We start from the raw sequence: 22,140 nt of genomic DNA on the forward strand, positions 1-22,140 counted from the left end.
TCACCTCTTGGGAGTGCACTGTTCTCACACTCCTGTGAGCCTTACCCTGGCGCCCTCTGCTGGCCGTGAAAAACAAGACAGAAAGCCGTTCTTTAGGATAAGAAACCCTGAATTTTATCTTTGAAAGTAATACACAGAAAGATAAGAATATTGCTAGTCAGCAGGGACAGTCACAGTTGGGTGATGACTCCAAATAGCGAGAGAAGACTAAGTTAGAAATGACAATACAAATCTCCTTCTAAAAAGGGGATTAACAACTGGATTCAGGTCCCAATTCAAAAATCAACATTAGTTTAATACAGAGCCCTAAAAAAAAATATCCTACTGGGAATACCTGTGATGTACAATTGCTTTCTTTTTAGCACACAGTCAGCAGTTAGTAAGAAATTGCTAAATTGGTTTGAGCAAACCCACTGGAAAGTATGCTTCTTACCCACCAACACTCTGCCTTTCCCTGGGCTTGTTTTAATGCGTGTACCAGACTACCAAGGTGTCATGGTGAGAAATGCCAGAGAAATACCAAAATGAGCAGATGGAATCAGACATTCAAATGTGCTCAGAAGATGGGGTGTCCTGATGATAGACGGATCTCTGTGGCCCTCCGGCCCCAGCTTCTCTTCACCGCCCTGCCCTGGCTCCCTGCAGAGGTTTAGGGAGTGTTCTTTGTGGCCAGTGCTTTGGCTCTCCCCCAGCAAGCACAAGAGAGCATGGGCTCAGTTGCTGACCTAGCTGAAGGGCTTCGCATAAACAAAGGAGTAACACCTGGTGTTTGTCACCTAAAGGACCAGAACAAGAGAAATCAAAACCTACCACAAATGTAACCAGCTCAAACCTTCTCTTGGCTCATTTTCTGATGACTTCGAATGAAATCCATATACAATATAATGATAAAAGACACATGTGCCATTTCAGAGGAGAAAGAGATGAAGAGTTTTAAAAACTGAAAAAAAAAAAAAAAAACCCAATGAGGAATAGATGGCACCATGTAGGAAACACGGGTAATACAGCAAAGAATAAATGGGTCCGGCAACCCCTGGGAAGGACTAGTGTGCAGTTAGGGGAAGGGCAGCATTCGCCCGAGCCCAGGTCGCCCCCAAGATGCAACACATGCCAGCAGCCAGTGGGGGTCAGAGGTGCTCTATGAAACAGAGTTCGGCTTGTGTCTACTGCTTGGCGAGTTTTAACCTCAAGATCCACAAATCCTGCTAACGGGAACCCAGCTGGAACTCCCTCTGAGTTCACCCTTGTCTTCAGGAAGAACAGAACCATGAAAACATAGGAGGTGGCTGATCTCAGATGCTTTGCCATAAGGATTAATTCTGACTTCAAAGCAATTGGCTTATTTTATATTTTTTTGCACTTGTTCTCTTCCCACCCTAGTACTTCCAGCAAGAACCCTCCTGCTGGTTGCAAACACAGGGCGGTCATGTGTCAAGGTCAAGCACGTAAACACACTGAAGCAAGAAAGGACTCCAATCTACATCCCTAACCCTCATCTCTTCAGAGCACAGAACTTTCCTTCTAAGAACTTTCCCTTCTAAGTCAGCAGCAGTTTGAAGACAATGCTGAAGTGGATGGGTAGGTTTGACTGGTTCATAGGCCACACACCCAGGCTGGAAGTGCTTACTCATGAGAGCTGATTGTGTACATCTCTTCCTACCATGTACTTAACGGATGTCGGGTTGGTAGCATAACACCGGCCATGGTGAGAGTATTTACCCCACACAAATGAGCAAATCTCATTAGCAAATGCAAATGAGGAAAACTGCAAATCAGTGCTCTGTCTCCTAGCAAGCTGACTTTGTTAAACATGTCAGCACACCCATGATTCCAGGGCAGGTTTAAGAGTAAATCATTTAGCACTGTCATCTATCATGCTCAGACCAGAATGCATGTAGTAAAGAGAAAAGGAACAATATCTGATTAGCCTAGAGGATCTTCCAGTACGAACCATTTCTGAAACTACAGTCAATTGATTCTATAAAGATATCTTTGCTATCAGGACACCTGGGTGGCTCAGTCAGTTAAATGTCTGCCTTCGGCTCAGGTCATGATCCCAGGGTCCTGGGGGATCCTGGGATCAAGTCCCATGTTGGGCTCCCCGCTCAGTGGAGAGCCTGCTTCTCCCTTTTCCTCTGCCTGCCACTCCCCCTGCTTGTGCTCTCTCTCTTTCTGTCAAATAAATGAATGAATGAATAAATAAATAATATATATATTTTTTAAAGATAGCTTTCCTACCAAGGACTACCAAGAAGTTAAATAACACATTCCTAAATAATTTTTAACTGTTGAACTGCATACCAAGAGGCCCACCCATGCCCCATGTATTCTTTTTCGCTTTCTAACTTTGGGCCTTGGGGAAAATGTGAGCCTCCTTAGAAAGTCTACAACATCCATTTCATTGTTTCTACAAAGTAAAAATCTGGAAGAAAACGGTAGCCACCTTTCTCTTTTGTGGCACACTGGGAGCCATTGGACAATGGCTCATGTGATACATTCATTGTACAACTCATAGATTTAAACCCACAAAGCAGTCAGCTTTTCTTAGAAAAAACACTTTCAGAGCCATAGACTAACTTTTACCTTAGCCAATCCAACAAAATTGCCTGGAAAAAACAAACACATTCAAAGTGTCTGTTGTACTATAATTTTTGTAGCATTTTCTACAAAGAAAATGTGTTTAGGCTATTAGTGAACAAGTCTGTATTTTTATCATTGTAGCCAAATGTTTAAATGAGAGTAAACATTCTGGTGGCTCAGAGAAGATGGCCAAACAGGGGTGGCAGCTCATTGGATTTGGGAGATAGATTAAAAACAGGATATAAGAAGGATTTTAGAAAGTAAGTCAATATAATAAGGTGATAAGAATCAGGTTTCTCACTAGACAAGGGAATAATAAATAAAAAGAGACAGCTGGAATGAATCATTGGCGTAGAATTACAATTGGAAGTTCAGTGTAAACTTAGAGCGCTCAGTATGTAGAGTAAGGTATAGAAATAAACACTGATGGACATTTCTATGTACTCATGCAAATACATCTATGTCTTCACATGTATGCACATGTATACACATGTACATCACACACATTAAAACATATATTTCCTAGCTCTTTCCCTGAGAGAGCTTGGGAGTAGGGACCCCAACAATGAAGAGTCTGCCTAAAGCCCAGACCTTGGTTTCTCAATACCAGCCTTCACTGAAAGGGAATAGCATTGATTTCAGGTCTGGAACAGGAAAAATATAAGAAATGTTTAGAACATCTCATAATTCCAGAAGATGAGCAAGCAATCAAAGAGTGATGGAGACATGTCCAAAAGACACAGAAGATAGCTCAAAGGGCTGCCAAATGGTCCAGTTTGGGATTTGATAATATGAATTATAGCATCAGATTAAGTCCCCTTGATTAAAATGGGCATCCATTCATTTTTCCTGACATAAATAAGTAAATGACCAGGTAAGAGGAAAAGAATAATCTTCCCTATAGTATAATGCCTGCTTATAAATGTCCAAGAAATGATGGAATTAGAAAAGCACAGTTTGAGACCCACATTATTGAGACCCTCATTATTTCAGACAAAAAGTACCAATAGATTCTAAAACTAGTGGATAAAAGTTGGAGTATTTACATAGCCTCAAAATATCTGCCCACAAAAACCCTTATTAATAGCAAAGGAGAAAAAGAATAACTGTACAGTAGAGACCCCTGGTAGATACCATGCTACTGATGAGCTCAAAGTCTACATCACCAGTAAGAGGATAAACCAAGATCATATGTCATATTATGGGATGCCATGAAAATGCCACAACATTACATCTGTGATATTCCTGCCCAGAATGCATAATTTCACTTAAATTTCATCATGAAGAAATAGCAAACAAATCCAAATTGAAACATTTCCTTGAAGTAAATCTCCTTAAGGAGCATATACATGTACACACACACACACACACACACACACACACACTCATATGCTGTTGGTTCTATTGCTCTGGAAAATCCTAACTGATAACAGCAACAAGTTTGGATTCGGAAGCTTTTGACCATTCAGCTTGCCAATTTTGAAACTTTTGCTCAAACGTCACATTCTCTTAGAGGCCTATTCTGATCACTGTGTCAAAAATGAAAAAAATTAATTCTCTCTCCATTCCATATCCCTGATCCCCCAACCCCACTCTACTTTCTTCCATAGCAATGTCACTTTTCACATAGTGTGTTACTATTTACTGTGTTTATGTTCTGTCTCCCTTTTCCAGGATATAAACTTCACAAAGGCAGACACTGTAGGACAATTACTCTGGGAAAAAGCTCTGAGGTGGAGATTTGTGTGCAGGATGCTTGGGTGGGGGGTGCTCCCAGGAACAGCAGGCATAAGGGACTGAGGAAGCAGAGGCTGGGCAAAGAGTGGAGTGCAGTTGAACACAGGTCTCAGCTGATCCCAAGGGGAGCTCTGAAGCTGGGCTAGTGGTTCTGGCTGTCCTGAATTGAGACAAAAGGGGCTGGGTCTTTGAATTCCCACAGCAACCAGTCATTGGACGCAGAGTGCACCAGGGAAGGGGTGTTACCTTGGGTAACATAGTTCCTTTTAGCCAAGGGCAATTCCCAGGAGTCATCAGTCATGGGGCAGCAGCCGGCACCATGCCTGGCACCTGGGGGAATGAGCAGTATGATCCTGAATAGGGCATCTAGAGGGTACGCCCTAGCAGTAGCCAATAGAGAGGGATCTTTGTTTATTGCTGATCCCCAGCTCCCAGAAGAGGGCTGGGATTGTTGACTGGATTGGTGAATACATGAATGAATGAACAAATGAATGAATGAATTCCTTTCCCAAAAGGTCAGCATGTGCAGACAGGATGTGGACACTAGTCTCAGCTGACAAGCAGAATGACAAGAGTATGAAAATAGAAAATAGGTCAATGTCAATAGAGAAAGCCTTAAGACAATTCAGTGTAAATCAAAAAGCAGCCGAAGGGAGAAGAGAGGCCCCAGGCTTTGGAAAAGAAAGGCAAGGCTGGATATGGCGTTGAATATATTTATATTCCAAGGAGCTTCCAAATCTTCCATGTAGATTCCGAGCAGTTTATTGTAGGACCAGGGTGTGCTGCTGCAGGCCCGAGGGGCCCGGGGTTAAAGAAAGCATCCTGCTAACACAAGGAGCAACTGGCTCCCGTGACAGAACTTTTAACAAGCCTTTTCTCATATCTGTTGACTTAATGCAGGCCAGGGAATTCTTTGAAAGGCAACATGGCTATAAATCAGCAAGTCCCATAACGCGCATTCCAGGGTCTTGGAGGAAAAGGCTGCACACAAAGGCACCTCCTCTAAGTCTTTAGGAATGCCATGGTGAGTGGCCCTGGGAGTCTTGGGGTTAGCCTGGGGCTGGGAATGGAAAACATCCAGAAGGGAGGAGCAGGGAAGCACCAGCCCCAGTAGCACAGCATGTTTCTGCTAAAACATTGGGCACCCAGGACCTAGCTCAGGGCCTACTACTAGCGGATAATCAGCACTCAAGGAATTTCTGCTGAATGACTAAGTCATATTCAGTTGTCCTGGTTCTGGCATTGGTTCTGTCATTCACTGACTGTGTGATCTTGAGGAACTCTCTTCTCTGAACTTTGGTTAACTGTGTGCATAAAACATTGGGCTTGAACACAAATGGAATCTTTGGGAGTGTAGGACCCACCAGTTCCTGAGTCCTAAAGAGCATTCAGAGAGGCACGTGAAGCTATGAAAAGGAGAAAAATACAAAAAGCCTACATGGCAGAGAACACTGCAGCTTCCTGAGCTAACATGACCCCTTGAGATGGTCAGAACCTGCTAAAGGAAGTCAACACCTCCTGCATGGCCGCACATCCAACCCCCCAGCTCCACCCCAGTGGGATCTGCTGGGGCACCAGGAGACTGCTGTGTCCACCACTCCAGGGGAAATGCCTCGTCCACAGCTGGCTCAAACACAACAGATCCCCTGAAACACAAAGAAATCCCCTCTGGGGCAGTCTGATACCAGGTCAAGGGGTAAGAGGCAAATGCTGTCTGATTCTCATTGCAACTTCCATTATATCTGGGCAGACCATTTCCTAAAGGCCCCGAGGCAGGAAGAATCAATTTTAGTCAATTGCCTGCTCACTTCCATCAGTAGCCCGATGTGGTGGAAAGGACAACAGGCTCCCACTAAAAATACAAGTGTTCAAATTCTAGCTTTTCTGATACTTGCAGACTTAACCAGTGACTTGATTTCTTTGGATCTGTAAAATAAGAGTGATCATAGCAGCCTCACCGGTATGATCAAATGGTTGGAGATTTAGGAAATCAGCACATTTATTTCCCCTCCCCTCCTGTCCTCCCTCTTTCCTTCTCTCCTTCTCTTCTGTGCAAGTCAGCCCAGTTAGTCAGAGCAGAGGACAAGCAGGGCCAAGGGCATAGTGTGATGCTTATATGGGACCGCAGTCCTGCTCCTTGCCCTTGCCCTGTCAGTCCTAAAGAGTCAACTTGCTAATTGTGTGCTTATACCTTTTCATCAAAGAGCAAAAGGCATTTTGCCACTGACCAGTATCACTGTGGACAAATAGTATTTACTCAGCAAGGATGCCAAGCATTTTTAATCCCTGACTCATCAGGAAGAGGAATTTGGCAAAAGAGGGATGGGGGCGGGGAATGAATGAGATGAAACTGAGTGAAGCCAGAATGTAAATATGAGGGTCAGATTCCACCATTCCGGGGCACAGAGGAAGAGGGGAGAAGATGATCCTTTCCCTTAGAAGAGCTGAAGTGACCCCAATTCCACCTTTGGAAAACTGAGGAAGAGAGAACTATAAAAGATATGTGGGGTTTTTCAACTTTTTCTCAGAGTTGCCCCTTATGCTGAACCAGGGGCTCTGAATCTTTGGGCAGACTGCTGACATCATGGAAAGGGACCCTCAAAATCTACATTTGTACTAAGCAGCATTTGTGTACCATGCAACTACAAGTTCAAGTGCTTTCATAGAGGAGGCATCCTTTGGACTCGTATCTGGGTCTTTGTATTCAAATGAGTTGGATTCAGATCCACTGCTGCCAGGCCTGATAGCCAAGTCCCCATTTCTCCAGACACTCTCTTTTGTCCCATCTTTCTCCACTTTGGGGTTCAGCACCCCAGCCATGGAAATAAACCACAGAGCAGATCTTTCCTCTCTGCCTGGGGCCTGAGGGCTTGTGGTAAGGCCTGCCTGGGCCTTCCCCCTCAGTGTTAGTCTTCTTGGGAGCCGAATCTGAGGGGGAACGTGGCTCCTCTAGGAGCCGAGGGATGGTGATTCACATGGTGACAGTCCATTGGCTTATTCCACTTAGGCTGATGGCCTTGCTAGGATTACTCCTTCCTTTCTTTCTCAGCCCATTCTTCCTGTCACTGTGTCCCTTCCACCACCTCCTCTTTCCCTTTCTTTCTCTCTTTTTAAAGATTGTATTTATTTATTTGACAGAAAGAGAGAGCACAAGCAGGGGAGGGGGCAGAGGGAGATAGAGAAGCAGATGCCTCACTGAGCAAGGAGCCCAATGCGGGGCTTGGTTCCAGGACCCCAGGATCATGACCTGAACTGAAAGCAGACGATTAACTGACTGAGCCACCCAGGCCCCCTCCTCTTCACCTTTCTACGATGCTAAAGACAGGCTCGTTGCCCCTCTGCATCTATGTCTTCCTTTCCCAAGATCTTTGCCTCCTCTCTTAAGTCTTTCCTCTGTAGTTAAGCCATGAGGATTTCCTCCTCTGTGGTGCTACCAGATTGTACTCTGGTGGGCCCAGTGAATCACCCCTGGTGAGTAGACATCGAGACAGTCCTGAAAACTGAACAAGTCTTAGGAAAGAGAGAGTGGCATCAACTGAGCCCTGACTATGGGCCAGGAAATTTACATGCAATGTAGATTTTTTCTTCACAGTATTCTTCTAAGATACTTTTACTCCCATTGTACAGATGAGCAAATTACAGCTCAGAGAAGTTAAGTACCTAAGCTGAAACCTCTGTTAGTAAATCACAGTCATAACCTATCCCAGGTCTGTTGGAGTCTGGAGCTCACTCTTGTTTCCACACTCCGGCGCCTCACTGACTCCAAAGTAATCTTCATCTCCACCTCTGGCTGATGCAATGTCATCTTGATGCTCAGGGAAATCTGATGTGTCAGGTTCAAATTTAATCACAACATCTTATAAATTATAGTTAGAGAAGCAGAAATAAATGTGTCAAGATGATTTGTAGGATGAGACATAAGCTTGGATAATTTGACCTGAGTTGAAAGATGTTAAGTGTGTGTGTGTGTGTGTGTGTGTGTGTGTGTGTGTGCACGTGTGTGTGTATGAGAGAGAGAGAAATAAACAAATTCAGCACATTAATGAAAGCATCAGTGTAGGGCTGGTGGTCCCAAATGCTGGAGCACAATGAGGGAGAAGCTCAGGAAATGATTTTAATGAAAAGAGACTCTGGCCTTGGGGGAATACCCAGAATCAGAAAAGCCTTAAACTCCTCTCAGTTCGTGTTTTATTCTAAGGAGATACTGTATAGAACTTGTTATTAGCAAGAAATGCACACTGAATTATTGAATAAGGAGTCTTTAAATAGGAACCTACATAAAACAAGTCTATGTATTGATCAGTTGACAAAAATGTGCCCAGAGGCTTGTAGGAATCTGACTCTTAATTTCATCTAGGAGCAATGGCTTAATATTTGCTAATTCAGTCTTTGTAGTGACTTTATAGACTATAATGACCAAGAATCATGAGAACTGACTGTATATTTGGATTTTTTTTGCCTGTTTAAATAGTCTCTTTCACTGGACAGTACACTCCATGAGGGTAGGCGTCATGTCCTCTTACTTCTTGATACTTGCAGTCCCCTGGCTTAATCCTACAATGGCAAGTCCCAAACAAATGCCTTTTGGAATGAATGAATGGATTAGTGAAAGCTAGGAAAAGAATTGTGAAAGTGTAGAATCACAGAAGTCAAGAGAGTTTTGAAGAGTGAGTAATCATCCATGTAGCCAAAGCAGAGGGGCTGTCCGGTAAGGAGCAGCAAGTATGCATTGGGTTGGGAGGTAGGAGGTCATTTCATGGCCTGGGAGACCTGTTTTAGCTATGGAAGGAGGACAGAAGACATATTGTAGTGGTCTGAGGAACTGGCAGTGAAGAAGAGGGTAGGCCACATTTTTTAGAAGTTTGGGTGAGAAAGGGAATAAATAGATTCAATAAAAACTAGAGCCTCTGGTCTAGGGGTGGGTCTTTCAGGACTGGAGAAGTGCTTTCATAGTTAGAAGGTGAGGGGAAGTAGCCCAGAGAGAGAGGAAGAGGCTGGGGGTATAGCAGAGAGAGGTGGAAAGAACAGTATGTGGTTCATTGCGGAGGTCAAACTCAGAATAAGACGAGGGAGATCTCAGCCTTACAACGGAGGGAAAAGGAAAAAAGGATGAGTGCAGATATGAATATATTTATATTGAAGTAGGCAGGAAGTTGAAGGAGATCGTTCCTGATTACCTTGATTTCTCTCTGTCCAGTAGGAGGTCAGGTAGGACATAAGGGAAGAAGAGGGAAGGTTCCTATAGACTGAGTTGTGGCTTAGAGATCATGAAGCAGCTTATACCAGATAAATCAAAGGACTGATGGGTAGAGAAGCCCTAGAGACCATGACACTGCAGTGGCATTAGCAGCCAGGGTGAAAAAAACAGCCAAGGCAGGCTGTTGTGTTTCTGGTTAGCTCTTGGGTTTCCTGGGCAAATGCAATGGAAGGACTATAGAGCAAGGGAGCTGAGGAATCTTCGAGAGAAGAGTTCAGACTGGAGGAGGCTGATGGGTGTGAGAAAAAGCAGAAGATGAAGGATTTGTGATTTCCATGAAGTGAAAAAGCAGGTGTATCAGGATAAGGCTATGGGTGGGCAAGGTCAGAGGTTTATGAGGGAAGCTCTAGGTGGTGACTGAGCCCAGAGTACTGCCATGTGGGTGGGCAGCTTAAGATCATTAGACTTCCTAACCTTAAGGAGATCCAGGGCATGCAATATCAATGGTCCAACTAGTCTTGCATTAATTTAGCAAATTGTTTCCTGAATTCAAGCTTCTTATTTGTGGCTTTACAGCCTTAGCAAGGTGACAGTGAAGCAAAATATGATGAGCATCATGTATATGAGGAAAATGGAAATATTAATCTCATAAAGTTAGACAAATACAAATCCTCCCTTCCTTCATACATAATACAAAACCTAATGGGTTAATTATTTGAAATAAAGTTGAAAAAAGGTTTTACAGTTTGGTAGTTTGGTGTGAAAGAAAGTATCTGGATGGGGAACTAAAGTAATCATGTATTTCTTGACTCTAGACTACCCATCAACAAATGGATTACTATGCAGTCCAATTGAGTGGACTTCTTTTGCTCTTAATGTTCCTAACTTTGGAAGAATGGCACCTGAGGCCATCCTCTCCCCTGACTTCACCTTCAGGAACAGCACCTTTGAGGTTGCCCAACTCCTTCTCTATAAGTCTTTCTCTGGCTCCGCCTTCTTATTTTATACCCACAAGAATCTGCTCTTAGCTGTCTCCCCTTTCTTTTTTCTACACTTTGTCCCTTGGCACTCTCTTTCATTTGCGTAGTTTCAAGCAGTATCTTCTTGCAGGGGATTTAGTTCTTTATCTTCAGCTTTGATTTTTGTCCCTTGCTCTAGTCTGAATTTCCAAATACCTGTGGGATATACCTGCCAACTATCAAGTTCCATCAAAATGGAATGCTAACATGCAGAAGAATGAAACTGGACCACTTTCTTACACCATACACAAAAATAAATTCAAAATGGATGAAAGACCTAAATGTGAGAGAGGAAACCATCAATCCTAGAAGAGAACACAGGCAGAAACCTCTCTGACCTCAGTCACAGCAACTGCCTACTAGACATCTCTCTGGAGGCAAAGGAAACAAAAGCAAAGTTGAACTACTGGGACTTGATCAAGATAAAGGCCCTGCTTCAGCAGAGGAAACAATCAACAAAAGTAAAAGGCAGCATATGGAATGGAAGAAGATATTTGTCAATGACATATCTGATAGAGGGTTAGTATCCAGAATCTATAAAAAATTCATCAAACTCAACACCTTAAAAATAATAATCCAGTTAAGAAATGGGCAGTCAATATGAATAGACATTTTTCCAAAGAAGACATCCAGATGGTCAACAGACACATGAAAAGATGTTCACTATCACTTGTCATCAGGGAAATACAAATCAAAACCATGATGAGATACCACCTCACACCTGTCAAAATGGCTAATATTAACAACACAGGAAACAAGAGATGTTGGGAAGGATGAGGAGAAAGGGAGACACTATTGCGCTGTCGGTGGGAATGCAAACTGGTGTGGTTTGTGGAAAACAGTATGGAGGATCCTCAGTTAAAAATCGAACTACCTTATGACCCAGAAATTGCCCTACTAGGTATTTACCCAAAGGTACAAAAATACTGATTCAAAGGGGTACATGCATCCCAAGATTTACCGCATTATCAACAATAGCCAAATTAATGAAAGTGCCCAAATGTCCATTGACTAATGAATGCACAAAGAAGTTATGATTATATAGATATAGACAGTGGAATACTACTCAGCCATTAAAAAGAATGGAATTCTGCCATTTGCAACGACATGGATGGACCCAGAGTGTATTATGCTAAGTGAAACAAGTCCGTCAGAAAAGAGAAATACCACATGATTTCACTCTTCTGTGGAATTTAAGAAACAAAACAGATGAACACGGAAAGGAAAAAAAAAAAAGAGAGGGAACCAAACCATAAAAGACTCTTAACTATAGGAAAGAAACTGAAGGTTGATAGAGGGAAAGTGGGTAGGAGATGCTCTAAATGGGTGATGAGTATTAAGGGGAGCACTTCTTGTGTTGAGCACTGGTTATACATAAGTGATGAATCCCTAAATTATACTCCTGAGATCACTACTACACTTTATGTTAACTACACTTTATGTTAACTAGTTAAAATTTGTTTTTCAAATTTTAAACAAAAATTTGAAAAACAAAACAGGACAGAATGCAGAATTTTTCTTTTTAGGCCATTCTGTTCCATATTTCTGTCCATTGGACCATCGGACTCTTTTGCTAAACATACTTTCCCTTCCTTACAAGTAACAGTTACTCTAAAAGAATCACAGGACCATGGGCATTTGATTGGGAAGGGATCTAGAGGTGGTATCTCATAATTGGAGGCATTGTGGCTAAGAACAGGAATGGTCTTTGGAATTGAGTAGATCTGTATTTAAATACTGGCTTAGTTTTTTTCTTGCTGAGTGACCTTTGGGGAGTTACTTAACTTCTCAGTGCCTTTAAAAGTTATTATCAGCATTAATTAGATGATGTGTGTAATATTCTTAGTCAAGGGCTTAAGCACTTATAACAGTTCAATGAAAGGTGATTATTATCAAGGATTCCACCCCTTCATTTCTCAGATGGTGAAACTACGGATCAGAGAGATAAAGTGATTAAATAATAGTGAAAGAGTTGGAACTAGAAACCATTCTGATGACTTCCAGACCTGTGTGTCTTCCTAAATCTTGAGGCTCTTTATGCATAAGCTAAGGGAGTAATGGTTAGAAACAGTAAGAGGGGTGCCTGGGTGGCTCAGCGGATTAAAGCCTCTGCCTTCGGCTCAGGTCATGATGGATCCAGCCCCACATCGGGCTCTCTGCTCAGCAGGAGGCCTGCTTCTCCCTCTCTCTCTGCCTGTCTCTCTGCCTGCTTGTGATCTCTGTCTGTCAAATAAATAAATAAAATTGTTTAAAAAAAAAAAAAGAAACAGTAAGAAAACTGTCTTTGGAGAAGCTTATTTTTAGGTCATTACTGGGGGAAGACACCATGTCTTTTAAGCTTGCTGTCAAATTTTAATTATTTATGCTAATTGAGACCAAGGAAATGTGGTTAAATGAAAGGCATGCCAAATATCCAAAGGCTATTTAAATAATAGTTTCAACTTTTTCCTCAGTTATAGTCTACCAATTTATTGGAGGAACTACATTCAACGTGGCAAAAGCACATGAAAAACCAACAAAATATTTGAATTACAGGTTTCTAACTAGGTTTCTAAATAGAGGCATAGTATCATAAATAACTTCATCTCAAAAGAAATCTTGAGGGAAATTTTGAAAAACAGAAATGGAATGAGGGCATTGTGGTAAATAAAAATAGACAAATGAAATTTCTTATCTATTGTTATCAATGTCTGCAAGAGCACCATGCTTGGGAGGAAATTATTTCCTGCTTCCTAATGCTGTTTTTCATTTTACTTATCTTGTTAACTTTATTAAATCCAACAGGAAGCAATTTTAGCATAACAGCTAATTTGTTTTGATGTGTCTCAAGAGACCTATTTTTTTTTTTTTTTAAGTAATGCCTGCTGCTTTGTATTAAACCATGCCCCAATTGAAGGGGCATCTGTTATTGGAATGCCTTTTTAAAAATAACAGTGGAGTCTGAATGTCTGGAAGGTTTACAATAAAATCTTCTATTTGGAGCCCACATTTGTGAAGGGATGCCTGGGTGTATTTTATTTATTTTTTAAGTCTTTTCAGACTTTTGAGAAAGTCATCGTGTATGATCATGTTTCTTCAGCTGAACTTCATCAATTAAATCTGACTCAAAGAAGGTTGGATAAGGGGCATCCCCACATGTTGCATTAATAGTATATTCTGCAGTCAAATGCTCTACCACTGAGCTATACCCCCAATAGTATATTCTGGATGAGTCTAAAACCTGCAGGATGGGATGTAAGTTGAGATCCATGATTTTTAAAGAAAGCTCCTCACTTCTACCTCAAGTCAACTTCCAATGGCAGCTATTTTGAATGGATTTAAGCCAGTTTGGTCCTCAGCAAATTATCTAATGTTCTTTTTGGCATATATTAACATTATTATACCATCCATTGGTAAGAGGCAGGTATAGGGAGATGTATATAATTCCTTATTGACAACCTCACTACCAAAGAGTATGGTATGTCAAAATGATAGTGAGTCTTAGATCAATTTTGGCAGATATATTAATATTTATTCATAAGTATGAAAAACAAATGCAGAGATACTTCAAAGGCAGAATGGGCCAGTCTTGTAAGAGATGCTCTTCAATGAAGTTAAAAGATCAGTGGGACTTGAGATCTGACGCTGGGCATGCCAGAGTCTTATTCCTAAGTGATCCCCTATCCCCTACGCTAAGTAACAAACCTGCTGGGGTAGATTAAGACCAGCTATGTGAACTGCTAAGTAATAGTTCTGAAAGATATTGATTCCCGATTGGGGTTCTAAAATGTTTTAACGACCTCTGAAGGGGACAGTGCTCATTAGATACTTTAAATGTTAACCAACTGCTGCTAAACTACTAAACTGGAATTAACCTGTATATATACATCATACTATTTGCAGCCAAACACAGCATCATTTTTCTCCCCAGCTCCTATGCTAGACACCACAGAGGCATGCGTGTCACAGCAAACTGGCTTGCCCATCAACAGATTCTGACAAGCCTAATTGATTAATCATTACCCCAATTTGCCTTCTTCTCTTATCTGCAGAGGCACGGGCTCGGTTTCAGTCCTTATCGGGAACTCTCCTTGAATGACTTTAATAGCTGTCTAACTGCTCATTTGAACCTTCGTCTCTTCCTATGCTTCATCCTTTCTCACCCTAAAAACAAGTCTGACCCAGTCACTCCCCAGCATAAAATTTTCTGAGGACCCAAATGGCCTATTGTGTGATATCCAACCTATGTAGCAGACCTCAAGCTCCTTAACCACATGGACCCCTGTGCTCCAGCTTTCACAAACGTTTTGTAGTTTTCCAAACATTTGGCCTAACTTATTCTTTAAGCCACTGGTAGATGAAGGTCCTCCCTGGTTTTGTTACCTGGCAAGCATTTTTTCTTATTGAAAGGTGTCCTTTATGTCACCTCCTCTATGAAGGACCCAAGTGTCTGTTCAAGCCTTTGTGCTCCCACAGTCCTTTCTGCTCACATTCATCGCCAGCAGCTGTTGTGTTGTGCACACTGGGATTATCAGATATAAGACAGGATGCCCAGTTATGCTTAAATTTCAGATAATGAATAATTTGTACATGTAGGTTCCATACAATATTCTGTAGCAATTATTTGTTACTTATTTGAATTTCAAAGTAACCGAGCACGCTGATGTTTGTTTGCTAAATCTGGCAAGTCTAGCCGTGCTGTAATTCAACTGTGTACCAGTCTTTTCCTTTCTCCACCCTGTGAGCTCCTTGAAGGCACTTGTATCTAAGTGAGCAGCTAGACTCCAGTCCTGGCACCCAGCTCCTATTCAATAAATGTTTCCTGAATAAAGAAGAAAAAGAAAGGTCAAAAAAGAAATGTTACTGCTTGCCTTTTTCCACTTGGGAAAATTAAAAAACAAAACAACCTTTGGGAGACTTAATTAGGACAGGTCATAGTGCTTCTTGTACTTAGCAGTGTTTCAGAAGTCAAAAACTTTTCCAGAATGAGAGATGAAAAAAATAGGGATGGGGTAGACAGATACTATCTGGTATGGAAGCCAGAAGTTATGCTTAACATACAGAAGTAATAATAATGATAATGATGAAATCATGTTGATTACATGGAACACATACCAGTACACTTCCAGGACATTCCCAGTGAATCCTTACAAATCCCAGGAAGCAGGTGCTCACTGCAAGGGGCTGGACTCCTTTACTCTGCAGTTTTGTGCCCTATTAGCTCTGGAACCAGATACTATTCCACTTCTTCCCCAAAGACCCCAGGGGAGCTGACTCAGTAGGAGAAGTGTTCAAAGCCCCACCTTGTAAACGTAAAATAATGCATGAAGTTGCCAGGTTTCTGTGAGGGATTTGGACTCGGTCCCATTTCTTCTTTGGGAAGCTTTCTTTGCCTATAAAGGATTCTCAGAGTTCCACTTTTGTTTCAGTCTTGTGGTCATAAAACTGCCTTGACGAAAAGTTTGTTTTAAGGGCTTATGACTCAGGGACATAAAGAAATGTTTGAAGACGGAAAAGGGGTGACAGCATGTGAGTTTCTGTATGGAATGGACCATACAGAGCCCCCCTCCACTTCCTTTCGTTGAGCTCATGGTGGGAGAACATTCAAAAAGCCAACAAACTTGGTTAACAGCCTTAAATTGACATTGTTTGAGTATGAATGGATCCAATTGGTTTTAAATGCTTTGTTCCTCACATAATTCCTATTTTAGGCACATTGGTTACTATAGAGACTAGAGCCACCTTAATTATGGATGGTCAAGAGAGGACATGTTGACTAATGGTTAGAGCAGAGGTCTAAGGTCCATCCAAGTCCTAATCTTAGTCTAACCACAGACTCACTGTGAGCCTGTCTAACTTACTTTTTGTGCTATAATCCTGTCTTAACTAAGCAGGAATGAAAAATACCTTTGCTGGAGCCCTGCGGTGAGTGGTATTTTATTTTGTTTTTAGGAGTAGGGAAGATAGAAGATTCAGGAATGAGGCAAAGAGAGATTCTAACATAAAGTAAATTTAAGAAAAAATTGAGCTTGGAAGGCTGTTGTTGACCTGCTAAGTGATCCATTGGCAAATGGGAAGTGACTACTTATCAGAGCATCACCTCTGGGGCTGGAATGTGGGCAACAGTGTCTCAGGAATTTAAAAAAAAGTGTGTGTGTGTGTGTGTGTGCGCGCGCGCGTGCCGCCCCTCAAATTCTTAAAGCTCAGATATAAAAGCTACAATTCACAAATCTATATAAATGGTTTGGCCCTATCTTTTACAAATAATGATTTTCTTTTCTTTCTTCCTTTCCAAGATTTCTTTTTTTTTTTTTTTTACGATTTTATTTTATTTACTTGAAACAGAGAGAGAGAGAGATCACAGGTAGGCAGAGAGGCAGGCAAGAGAGAGAGGGGAAAGCAGGCTCCCTGCTGAGCAGAGAGCCCAATGCGGGGCTCAATCCCAGGACCCTGAGATTATGACCTGAGCCGAAGGCAGAGGCTTAACCCCCCCCCGAGCCACCCAGGCGCTCCTCTTTCTTAGATTTTATTTATTTATTTGACAGACAGAGATCACAAGTAGGCAGAGAGGCAGGTTGGGGGGGTGGTGGTGAGGGGAGAAGCAGACTTCCTGCTGAGCAGAGAGCCTGATGTGGGGCTTGATCCCAGGACCCTGGGATCGTGACCTGAGCCGAAGGCAGCGGCTTAAACCACTGAGGCACCCAGGTGCCTAAATGATTTTATTTTCTAGCACTCCTTTGCATGTATTTCAATTTTTTAAAAGATTTTATTTATTTGGGAGTGAGCGAACATGAGAAGGGGGGAGGAGCAGAAGACAGAGAAGCAGACACCCTGCTGAGCAGGAAGCCCCACATGGGGCTTGATCCCAGGACCCCAAGATAATGACCTGAGCTAAAGTTAGATGCTTAACGGAATGAGCCACCCAGGTGCCCCTGTATTTCAGGTTTTTAAAAAGATTTTATTTATTTATCTGAGAGAGAGCAAAATAGAGAAGGACAGAGGGCCAGAGAAGCAGACTTCTCAATGAGCTGGGAGCCCAATGTGGGGTTCGACTCCAGGACCCTGAGATCATGACCTGAGCTGAAGGCAGATGCTTAACCAACTGAGCCACCCAGGTGCTCCTGTATTTCAATTTTTGAAAACAACTTTTTATTATGAAGATTTTGGGACACAAAGTAAAGAATGTCCACATATACATTATCCAGCTTCGACTCTTACCCACATTCTGTCAGTGTCACTCAGCTCTATTGTTTTTTTCTTTTCTGGACTATGTTAGAGAAAATCCCAGGCAACATATCATTTCACTTGTAAAACACGATAGGTTTACTTTCTTTAACAGATAAAGGCTTTCCCCCCCCTATAGCTACAATACACCATTATCACCTCCAAAAGAATGAAAAATTCCTTAATATTATCTAACAACTAATCTGTGTTCAATGTTTCTAGATTATCTTAAAACTATCCTTTTTTTATAGTTGGCTTGTTCCAGTTAAGACTCAGATAAGGCCCAGACACTACATTTGTTTATGTCTCTCAAGCATGTTTTAATCTATAACAATTTCTCTGTCCTCTCCCTCCTAATTTTATTTGGAAACACTTGAAACAAAAGTTGCAAAAAAAAGCAATGAACACTCGCTTACCTTTATGGTTTATACATCTGCTTAATTCTCTGTTTCTCTCCCTCTCTTATGTTGTGTATCTTAGCATCATCATTATTTTTTTTGCTGAACCATTAAGAAAGGTGCAGACAGCGTGACATTTTACCCTTAAATATTTCAGTGCACTTCCCCTAAGATTAAAGACCTTCTCCTACAAAGGTACATTATAAATATCACATGGGAGAGATTTAACACCAACACAATATTATCTGCTATTCATTCTATATTCAGATTTCTCTACTTGCCCTAATACTGTGCTAATACTGTCCTAATAATCCTGCAGCAGCAGCTGCTGCTGCTGCTGCTTCTTCCTCTAATCCAGGAGCAAGTATAGAACCATGTACTGCATTTAGTTGTCATGTTCTTTGTTTCCTCTAACCTAGAACACCCTTCAGCTGTCTTTCACGACACTGAAATTTTTTAAGTGTTTTAGCTAATTGTTGGGCAAAATGACTCTCAGTTTGATTTGCTCAATTGTTTCTATTCTTTTTTAAAAGAACTGAAGAAACAACTCAAGAGTTAGCATACTTTGCTCTAATTTAGAACAAAGTGTGCACAGGTCGAGGCTAAGTTTTGTTCCTTCTCTTACTATTTTGCATTCCCTACTCATTGTCTGACTGGAAATGTTTGTCCCGTGCGGCATTTATGTCTAGTAATTTTTATGTCCCTAAGTGGATTAAGACTAATGTTTATTTTCAGGGGCTTCTGCATGGTTTTAAAGATGCATCTGAAGCATTCTTCTTTGTCTTGCTCTTGCTTTTTTCAACTCAGAGAATGGCAGTATGGAAAAGATGGGAAGTAGGCACCAGATGTTACTCTCTCTCCTTGAAACAAAGCCTAGCCTCCCCTACCTGGAAATTTGGAGCTTTCCATACTTCCCACGGTGGGAACAGAAGGCATATCCATCCTGTATAGACTTCCAGCCAGGAGTGCTATCTGTGTCTGCATGTGTCCTCTGATCTCTGGTGTAAACCCTGCCCTAGCCAAAGTAACTGGTTTGTGTTGGTCCCTGCTAGCTACACATGTCTTGTGCGGGTGAACCATGGAGGAGCTTACTGTGTATTTTCTGGGCAGATATCTTAGAGCTTCTCTGCAGATATTGAATTAGGAGTCCCTAAAAGTGGCTGGCCGTAGGGCACACCATGGTGAGGTCTGCCATCTCCACCAGTGCCTCTGTGTCCATACCAGCAGCCTCTTTCTTTTCTTTGCCATGAATATGGATTCTGTGGACCCTCTCTCCCCATCACCATGGAGACCGCCGGTGCTGGGTTGGAAGAGTGCAGATGGTGCTTTAAACTCAGTTACTACTCCAAGTCTCTTTGTCTCTTGCCCACAGAGCTGTACTTCACCTTCCAGGCCATTTAGTGGAATGATACAGGAAGGAGGAGATTGGGACAGGAAAAAAACTTCTAGTAGCATCAATAATGGACAGTTTTGAATCCCTAGGAGATCTCACCTTCCCGCCCACTCTTTCTCAAGGATCATCCTGTGTCAGACTTTGATAGACAGCTATGCAGGTATCACTTTGCTCCCCCCAAAAGAAAACTGGGTACCCGCCATGGAATCTGCATTCTTTATGTTTTTGAGAGCTTTTTGGGGGCTATACCCACATATAAGTCAGAAGATGGAATTGAAAGGAAGGTAACATAAGAAAAGAGCAGGCTATCCCCAAGTATGTGAGAGGATGCTGGAAGAGAAAGGCTTGCCTCTGTTCCCAGCTTTGAAACTCCCAGCCCAGTGGAGCTCCAGCCTTTTGACTTTATACAGGAAGAGAGAGCCTGAAGCTGAGCCAGAGGTCTGGCCAGATTAGAGACTGTATCCGTCAACTGCTAAAGGGAAAGGGATTCTTAGAGTTTGGAGCCTGGGAAGTTCATTTAGATGGATGTTAGTATTTCAAAGGTATCTCCAGAGCTATCTTCATTTTTCTTGATCCTGTGTATTCCTGGACATTATATTCCTAGGCTCAAATCTTTGCAGCCAAATGATTAAAATGCCATGTTTTGGCTTTCTACAGTATGTTTGGGCAGTGGTTTTATCCCATGACCATCATCTACATGTTATTGCTGGGAAGACACTGAGACAATTTGAAATCCACAACGGAAATAGTGGGAAGGAATCTCCCTTTTCCATGTCTTTTCCAAAAAGTGCCCTATGTGGCCAAAACATCCAATTGTTATGGCAAGAGGCTCAGGACTCAGAGAAATTATTCAAATCCCATACTTTCCACTTATAATTTGTCCTTGGCCAAAGTTCGCAGCCTCCCTGAGCTTTAACATCTTAACCTTGTAAAATGTGAAGATAATGCTTCCTTCCCAGGCTTATGAGGCTGAAATGATAGAATGTATGCCAAAATGCTTAGGCTGGTCCTTAGCACAAGGTGAGGGTTGGTTTCCTTCCCCTCTCTCTGTCCTCCTCATACTCATTGCTTCTCTTCTCCTTTTGTTATAGCTCATATTAGCACTGTTAAAAAAAAAAAAGGCATTTTCTGCTTTTTATTTCTCATGAAAAGGCTGTGTAAATTTAGCTGATGATGAAGCTGATGATGCTTCGGAGATAAATACTGATGAAGCCTATAGCAAGGAATAGGACAGCCTCATCCTATTCAAACACTTGCTGCAGCCCAGAAAAGGGTATAGATAACTGGGCCCATGGACATGCCAGCCAAGGAATATCAAAAACACTAACAGAAGCCACAGAATTTCCTCACCAGGCAGAACCAAGAGGCCCCAAGTTAAAAAAGCAGGATATGTTTCCTAGACATCTGTTTCTCTTGGAGTTCAGAGTACTGATCTTTGCCTTGAGGATCTGAATGTCTAATTGCTAGAGGCAACTCAAAAGACATTTAGTCAATGGAGGCAGAAACAAATCAGTAGACAAGCTGTCCTGAATGAGATGTCCGACACTAGAATTCTCTAATTGCCTGACTTGGATATCTATCAGGCAAGATACCCAATGAGATAGTGGAATGCTTTCTGTATCCGGATTGACTAGGAATCCAGTGTAGAAAAACTGCTAGATAATTGAGGAAGGCAAATAAAATCCTGAAAATTTTAATGTAGTCCTAGAGTGAATATTTTTGTTTCTGTTCCAAATTTCTGTTTCCTTCAATAAACTTATAACAATTTTGTAACAGGAAGATAATAACAATGACTGGTGGAGCAGAGACAGAGGTAGAGAGAAGTAAAATGTGTTCTGAATTAGAGATGTATGTTTAATACTGTAGGTTTGGAACTTGGTCATTTTGAGATGTAACTGTGTGAAAGCAATATTTTTTTTTCTGTTTGTGTTTGCACATGTGGCAGGGTAAAAAGACTTTTTCAGCAAAGCAGAGCCCTTAGACAAGAGTGTAAAAGCCACTCTGAATAAGACCCTCATGTGAATGTCTAAGTTGTGGTGAGAGGGTTCAGAGCTTTGGAATCAGAAAGTCCACTGGAATCCCAAATCTTCCAATGACAAACAGTGTGGATTTGGCCAAGATTCTTAGTCTCTCTCAGTTCTAATCTATAAACTGTGAAAAATGGTCCTTACTTCATAGGATTGTTTTGATGTATAAATAAAATAATGTTTTTATTAGAAGTTCTGTTTCTTTCAAAGAACTAAACCCATTACTTCTGAACATCTTTTTCCATGTCTCTTTCAGCACCTCAAATTACTCTTTCACCATTCCCTTTTTGACCAATCAGCAAATACTGATCAAGCACCGATCATACATTCTGCAGCCCACCTCCCCAGCCTTCTTGAACTCAAGGTAAACAAATCATGTTTCTGTTCTAAAGCAAAGAAGTCATGGGGAGATAATCAGGAAGTGGGTGCTAGGGCTGTACCTGGATCAGCTAGACGCACAGCCGGAACTGGTCTCTGGTGCTCTGTTTTCTCCCTTACAAGTATGAACTTGTTTCTTCCCAGGGAAGATATTCATAGTCTACTCAAGTGGAGTCATTCACTCCACATTTCACTCTCTGATTTTGCA

At 41.8% G+C, this 22,140-nt stretch overlaps 1 protein-coding gene across 1 annotated transcript in view; it reads right to left on the reverse strand.

The window, feature by feature from the left end:
- ANKRD55 (ankyrin repeat domain 55) overlaps positions 1–22,140 on the reverse strand; it is a 402,288-nt gene that overhangs the window by 114,000 nt on the left and 266,148 nt on the right. The gene's annotated exons all lie outside the window — the stretch shown is intronic.

Source organism: Mustela lutreola, chromosome 5 (assembly GCF_030435805.1).
Source record: "Mustela lutreola isolate mMusLut2 chromosome 5, mMusLut2.pri, whole genome shotgun sequence".
In the NCBI taxonomy this organism is placed as follows: domain Eukaryota; kingdom Metazoa; phylum Chordata; class Mammalia; order Carnivora; family Mustelidae; genus Mustela; species Mustela lutreola.